The following is an 8,516-nucleotide window of genomic DNA, read 5'->3' as shown; positions in this document are numbered from 1 at the left end:
ATAATTGTCAGCACATACACAGGCCGAAGGGCCTGTTCCTGCGTTGTACTGTTCAATGTTTTATGTTCTATTGCGCGGCTTGTGCCACATAACTTTCAGACCAGATAATGGCAGCTGATTTCTTCTCTGAAGCCATAAATGAATGTCCAATAGTTTCATGTTTACCATTATCATTTTGAATTCCAGATTATCTAATAAACTGGATTTGAATTCCCATTTGGCATGGAGGGGTTCGAAAACATGTTTCCAGACTTCTCTCCCATACTCGAGATTACAGGTAATAAATTGCCACTGCTCGTAATACTAGCACTAGCATTAATTTAACCACTACATTGCTGTTTTCAATTAAAGATACCAAAATTAAAGATAAATGTAGGAAGTATGCAACAAATCGATCAGAATCAGAAAAAGATTAAGCTCATAAATCACTGCTGATGATAAAAGTGAACAATGACTTAACACATTTGCTGTTCATTTCCCAATTTATTTCAATGCAGATGTTAACCGGCTCATTTCAAGGAAACCTTTCCCAAAATAGCTCATCTTCCTCAAACAATCACTGTCTGTTATGTCAACCATTACTTCTAGCTTTAGTCCTTTGAGTGGACTCCACTATTTGCATTTATTTTATAAAAGCAGGCAATACAAAACCTTTCGAAATTCTTTAATTGCATTGTTAATCATCTATGACCTTGAGAAGCATTACCATTCCAAAAATATATCAGCACACATGTATTCCTCTGCTCTCTCCAACCACATTATCAAATGATAATATCTTCACCTTGATGAATTCAGCAGCAAAGTGCATTCACGTTGTCTGTCGGCACTTGAAAAATCTCTGCCACTTTTCAGCCAATATGGGATACAAATACTCCGGAATCAGTAATGTGGCCAAATTGTCATTAAAGTGCTTTGCATATTTCTTTAAATCATCAAGTCATGAGATAATTGCCACGTTGTGATGATGGTTTAACTAATAAACCGTCAAAACTAATATTCTATGTATTTCCTCAGAAATATTTAACAGATGTATAAAAACTTTATAACATAATGTCTAGACATTAACCACATACCTGAATAGAGTCCCCCCAGCTGCCTCGGGAGGTCATAATGCCCTGTCTAACTGGCATCAGCAAAGAGATATTTTTTCCATTGTAAAGAAAATTTACTTGAACCTAAGGATCTAGACAAGCAGCCAAATCAGCCGTAATAATATGCATTATAAATCAGAATGGATTGTAAATATTGCCCTGTTGTACTACAATTCTCTTAATAATGGCATACAAAAAATGTATTCTTTAAATCAGGAAGGGTAACTTAAAATATTTCCCGCATTGAAATGACCATTATGAACTTACATGCCTCGAACCTGGCTTATTTTTCCTTGTATGCCCAATCTTGTTACTTAAACACAAAACTTAATTCATAAGAGAGCTCATTAAGAACTGGAGAACAATTTTCCATTCTGGGCAAAGCCATGTGGAAGGTCATGGTGTTAAGAGAAAAGCATTGATAAAGGTGAACAGTTATACAATGATAATTGGCGAATACAATGAACATCGGCGAGACCAAGTGCAGGCTTGGTAATCGCTTCGCTGAACATCTCCGCTCAGTCTGCCAAAAGCTACCTGATCTCCTGGTTGCTAAGCACTTTAACTCCCCCTCCTATTCCCATACTGACCTTTCTGTCCTGGGCCTCGTCCACTGTCAGAGCGAGGCCCAGTGCAAATTGGAGGAACAGCACCTCATATTTCATTGGGCAGCTTACACCCCATTGGTATGAACATTGACTTCTCTAACTTCAAGTTACCCTTACTTTCCCTCTCTCTCTATCTCTCCCTTTCCTAGTTCTCTGACCAGTATGACTGTCCCCTGATTAAATGTTATCTCTGTATGCTTCGTTGTCACCTTCTCCTTGCTAACAATGATCTATTCTACATTTTCCTTGATCTACTACATTCCCTTTGAAGTCTCGTTTACACACCATACACTTCCTTATCTCTGTGTCTCCCTCTCCCCTGACTCTCAGTCTGAAGAAGGGTCCCAACCTGAAAAGTCACCCATTCCTTCTATCCAGAGATGCTGCCTCTCCCGCTAAGTTACTCCAGCATTTTGTGTCTATCTTCTATACAATGATAAAACATAGCAAGAATGTTAAGCATGCTCCTTGTAGTTTTCCATGGGGCTGGAAAATTGGCCTCATACAGAAAACCAACTTGAAGTGGCCATTGCGCTGATGATTAAGAAACAGTGGGTTTGGGCCTCATTCCTTATCGACATACTATCAAACCAGCTGCAGATATCAATCGAGTATCCTGACAAAGCCGCTATTGGCGGCCTTGCTATTCACAGCCAGGTGCCTGCACAGGACTTTACATCTTCACAGGGCCACGTAGCCAGAGGAAGCATGGCATATTGTTTAAGTTGTTCAATTAACAACTAGTAATTCTAAGAGGAGTTTGAATCTCACCACTGCTTCTGGGGCATTTCAATTCAAATAGTTCAATACATCTGGAATTTATTTTTTAAAAGCTGGTCTCAGAAATGACTGGATTACTTTAAAAGTTCATCTGATTTACTAATGCCTTCAGTCTTATATGCGACTCTGTCGATCAATATCAATGGTTATGAATGCCTCCTCAGTTCAGCTACAATGGATATTAAATGCTCAGAGTCATAGTCATACAGTGTGGAAACAAGCTCTTCAGCCCAACTTGCCCATGCCGACCAACATACCCCACCCACACTTGTCCCACCTACCTTAATTTGGCCCACATATATCCTAGAGTTTGGCTTCACTTGTATCCTATCCATGTACCTGACCAAATGTTTCTTAAATGTTGCGATGGTACCCGCCTCAGCTACCTCCTCTGGCAGCTCATTCCCCACATCACCTTTGTGTAAAAAAGACAAAAAAGAACCCGCCCCGAAGTTCCTATTAAATCTTTCACTCCTCACCTTAAACCTATGTCCGCAGGTTCTCAATTCCACTACTCTGGGGAAAAGACTCTGATCATGTACCCAATCTATTCCTCTCATGATTTTGTACACCTCTATAAGATCACCCCTCATCCTCCTGTACTCCAATTAATAAAGTCCTAGGCTGCTCAATCTCCCCCTATCGCTCAGGCCCTTGAGTCCTGGCAACATCCTTGTACATTTTCACACCCTTTGTAGCTTGACAACATCTTTCCTATAACATGCTGACTGAAATTGAACACAATACTCTAAATGTGGCATCACCAACATCTTATAAAACTGTAATATGTCCTCCCAAATTCTATACTCAATACTCTGATGATGGCCAATGTGCTATCTTTCTATGACAACGTATCCACCTGTAACACCACTTTCAGGGAACTATGTACTTGCACTCCTAGATCCCTCTGCTCTACAACACTCCCCAGGTCCCTACCATTCACTATATAGATCCTGCCCATGTTAAACTCCCCAAAATGCAATACCTCTCATTTCTCTGTGTTAAATTCCATCAACCATTCCTCAGCCCACCTGTCTAACCAATTAAGATGCGACTGCGGTTTTGGACAACTATCTTTAATATCTACAATTTCACTACTTTAGTGTCATGTGCAAACCTTATAATCCTGCCATGTCCACTCTCATCAAAATCATTGATGTAAATGACAAACAGCATTGGTCCAACACCGAACCCTGAGGCACACCACTAGTCACAGGCCTCCATTCCAAAATACAACCTTCCACCATCACCCTCTGCTTCTTTCAATGTCAAGTTCTTTCTTGGAATGCTGGAGGTTGAGGGGACACCTGATAGAAGTATATTAATATTATGAGAGGCTTAGATAGGGTAGGCAGTCTGAACCTTTTTCCCAGGATGGAATATCAGATACTGGATGGAACAGCTTTAAGGTGAGAGGGGCAAAGTTTAAAGGAGGTGTGGAGGAATTTTTTTTTATGCAGAGGGTGGTGTGTGTCTAGAACGCGCAGCTGGGGTGGGTGTTGGAGGCAGATATGATAAAGGCATTTAAGAGTCTTCCGGATAGGCGCATGGATATGCAGGAAGTGGAGTGATATGGTTTAATTGCAGGAGACAAGATTTGGACAACATAATGTTCGGCACAGTTATTATGGGCCGAAGGGCCTATTCCTATGCTGTATTGTGCTATTTTCTATGATCTATGCTCCAATAAGAAGCAATAGGCGTGCTGTCAGCACCCAATCAGATTGTTGCAGAGCAAGAGCAATTATCTAGCTCCTCCTGGTACCACAAAAAAAACCTTTAAAATAATCTGTTGCCAGGACTACTGTTCTTGTAAAACCTAATAGAGTTTGGAGCCAAATACTTTGATTAATTAAAACTGTATTTGCCATCAGGATTGCAAACATGTCATTAGGTACAAAGTTGATAGAATTAAAACACTTAAAGACCGTTCCAAATTGGCAGCCAAACCCATGAGGTTGATAGAAGTTGGTAAAGTCTTTACCTTGCACTAAACGTTATTCCCTTATCACGTATATTGATTTCCATGTACATTCAGGAGGGAAATTGATCTGCCGACAGTCATATAACACAAGTCATCAAGTCCAAATCATGTATTGTCTTTCTGCTGACTGGATAGCACACAAGAAAAGCTTCTCACTGTACCTCACTCGGTACACGTGACAATAAACCAAACTGTACCTCGGTACACGTGACAATAAACCAAACTGAAACTGAAATGACTGAAGTCAAAAGATGATCCTAAAAATTATTCCCCAAATTCGATTTCATGGACCAGGAACTGAATGAGATTTGACAGGAACCAGTTTCTAGGATTCCTAACTACAACAGTGTTTGGTGGTGCCTTTGAGGAGAATGGAGAACTTGGCCTTTCAAGAGATCATTGTATAAACAACAAAGATTCTTATCAAATGTACATGGAAATCAAGCCATATTTAGCATGTCAGAAATTGCAGTGTGGAATTTTGACTGAGTTGTTTATATTACTTATATAAACTTAATGTCAGAAAATTTGTTTGCACTCATTTATTTATAGATAAAACTGCTAATTTATGAGAGGAAGTGGTCTTTCTATGATACATGTCACAAACATCTTGAAATATTTGTTAATGTGCTAGTATATCAAAGATTTTTGAAATCCTTAAACTTTGAATGAACTGCTTTGGATAATTTTAGGTTTTTTTCCCCACCTGGAAATGTTAGACATCTGGTATTCCAGAGGAAGTAGTTGTAATAAAATCATATTGCATTCCAACACTATATTAGGACAATGTCTCAAGAGATCAAATGCTTTTCCATTTTACACAAGAAAATCCACATAACTGTCCTGTCACCTTTTAAAATTGAATGTCAATTGATAAAAAGTAATTGTCTAACTCTGCCGTTTGTGCCTATGGTGCAAATTTGTACAATTACCAGCCCAAATAACATGCAGTCATATATCGCAAAAAGTCTTTGATGCTGATACAGTGACAGGCTTTCCAACTTAATGTAGTCTTTTGTGCTCATACTTCTAAATGCTTTTTTACCACATCTATTTGTATTTTTGCATTTGTCGGTCAGAGTGTGAGAGGAAAGCAAACCTATGCTCATTACCCATTAACATTCTTATTTTTTCTTTTGGATCTTAACATGTATGGCATTGTATGAGAAATACCATCCAGATGTGTAATTCAAAAAAAGGAATGTCTGCTTTGTTATGAGATTTGGATACATTGGACCTTTGACCTAAAAGTGCTTCACAAAGTAATATCGACAAAGAATAGTTCAAGATCTCCAACTGTGATAGAGCATGGAACAGACTCTTCGGCCCACATAGCTTGAGCCAAACACGATGCCAAATTAATCTCTTCTGCCTGAACGTGATCTATATTCCCTTATTCCTTGCATATCCATATGCCTATTTAAAAGCCTCTTAAATACCACCATTGTATCTGTTTCTACCACCACCTCTGGCAGCACATTCCAAGCACCAACCATTCTTTGTGTATAAAAACTCACCCTGACATCTCCTTTAAACTTTTCCCCTCTGACCATAAAAATGTGCTCTCTGGTCTTTGACATTTTCACCCTGTGAAAAAGGTTCTGACTATCTTTGTCTCTCATAATTTATACAAACTTCTATTTGGTTTCCCCCCAGCATCTGACACACCAGAAAAAAACAATCCAAGTTTGTCCAACCTGTCCTCATAGCTGAAAGCTTCTGTTCGTGACAGCATGCTGGTAAACCTCTTCTGCACCCTCTCTAAAGACTTCACATCTCATAATGAAGCTGTCCATTGTACTTCAAAGGCGGCCTAACTAAAGTTTTACAAAGTTGCAACATGCCATCCTGACTCTTAGACTCAATGCCTTGGCTAATCAAGGCAGGCATACCATCTGCCTTTTTTACCATTGTATCGACACATGTGTCGCAATCAGGAAGCTATGGACTTGGATTTTAGACTCCTCTGCACCTCAATGCTGTTAATTGCATTCTTTCCCCTTACTTTCGGCCTCCCACCTGCTAAAATCCACATCTCTATCTGCTATTTCTCGACCCACATGTGTAACTGATTTATATCCCACTATATCCTTTGGCAGCCTTCCTCACTGTCCACAACTCGGTCAATTTTGGTGCCTTCTGCAAACCTACTAACCAATGCATTTACATCCAAGTCGTTTATATATAACACAAATAAAAAAGGTCCCAGCACAGATCACTGCGGAACACTACTGGTCACAGACCTCCAGCCAGAATAACACCCTTCCACCACTACTGTCTTCTGTGGGTAGGCCAGTTCTTCATTCCCAACTTACTGTGGATCCCATGCATCTCAATCTTCGGGATCTGCCTACTATGAGGGACATTATCAAATGCCTCACTAAAGCTCATGTAGACAACATCCACTGCCTTAATCTGATCAATCTGTCACAGCTTCAGTGGAAGAACCCAACAGTTCCTCCCAATAAGGGTGTGTGAAAATATTTATTTGAAATGATGGCACATCAGAGTCGTACTCTTAACATTCAGAATGGTTGAAGCTAATTGCATACATGTAGACAAATTGGCTCCCTTCAATCAATTAAATAAAATGGAGGGTAGAGGAGGATGATTTTTGTTTGCTATTTCCAGTGAGACTTTAGATGCAAATCTGAGGAACCCAGAAGAGAGTTTGCTATTAGAATGACAGTCATAGAGTCATACAGCACGAAAACAGGCCCTTTGGCCCAACCTGCCCAAGCCAACCAAGGTGCCCCATCTACACTAGCCTAACTTGCTTGCGTTTAGCTCATATCCTTCTAAACCTTTCCTATCCATGTCCTTGTCCAAATTTCTTTTAAATATTGTGATAGTACCTTCCTCAACTCCTTCTCTGGCAGCTCCTTCCATATACCCACCACACTTTGTGTGAACCCCTCAGGTTCCTATTAATTTGTTCCCCTCTCACCTTAAACATCTGTCCTCTGGTTCTTGATTCCCTTTCTCTGGGTAAAATACTTTGTGCTATTCCCCGCATGGTCTTATGCACCCCTATAAGATCACCCCTCATCCTCCTGTGCTCCAAGGAATAAAGTCCTAGCATGCTTAACCTCTCCCTCTTGCACAGGCCCTCGGATCCTGGCAACATCCCCATATTTCAGAGAATAACCATTTCCTAGTTATAGTGAAGAAAAAAAATAGACAGAGACCAATTGTATTTAGATGTGTTTTCAATTGCCCACTCTCTGAAATAGCAGCCCTTTGTCATGGTGCTTGGATTTGAAGTGGTATTAGTTAGAAATTCCTCCTTTACACTCATTGTTATTGATATTCCAGTTCAGGAAGATTCTTTTCCCACAATCCTGCCAATCCTCAAATGTACCCATGTTAAATCCCCATGGATGTTTTTCTCCCTATATACATGTATATATATTTTTTTAAACTAGCCTTGTTTGTAGAGATTAATTGTTCAGTATCATATTGGATTGCATTTTGCAGAGGTGTAGAAATCTACATTTCCAATTTACAGCAATTCTTCCCTGGAATTACAGTTAATTTTGAGTTATAAATAACTTCAGATATTGGTAAGGAAAAGTGTTTAGGGTGTTTAATGTTGAAGCATAGCCTAAAAAAAATCCCGTTGCTGCATAGCATGTGAATATAAATTGATTCCTTCTTATTTATGATACTTTCAAATAAAATCATTCCATTGAAACTGGACTACCAATAGTCTCTAAGTCTAAATTGCATACAACATTTACTTTGCATCCTATGGATGGTTCCTGTATAAAGCCAAATATCAGACCAGCTCTTTTTACTGCCTCATCTCATTTGGCTCTTTCAGTGCCAGTATACAAACAAGTAGGTGAGAATCAGGAGTATTGTACTAAGCCTCTCATGTTTAATCCACCATTTAATATGATCATGGTTGATCTGTTCATAACCTCAACTCCATGTTTTCATCTATCCACTAATATATCAAATATCTATCTACTTCTGTCTTAATAATATTCAAAAACCATCTTCCTCAAATGGAGGTGGAAGCAAAGATCCAAAAAGCGTAAAAGTGGTCTT

Source organism: Rhinoraja longicauda, chromosome 22 (genome assembly GCF_053455715.1).
Source record: "Rhinoraja longicauda isolate Sanriku21f chromosome 22, sRhiLon1.1, whole genome shotgun sequence".
Classification (NCBI taxonomy): Eukaryota; Metazoa; Chordata; class Chondrichthyes; order Rajiformes; family Arhynchobatidae; genus Rhinoraja; species Rhinoraja longicauda.
This window is presented reverse-complemented; position numbering follows the sequence as displayed.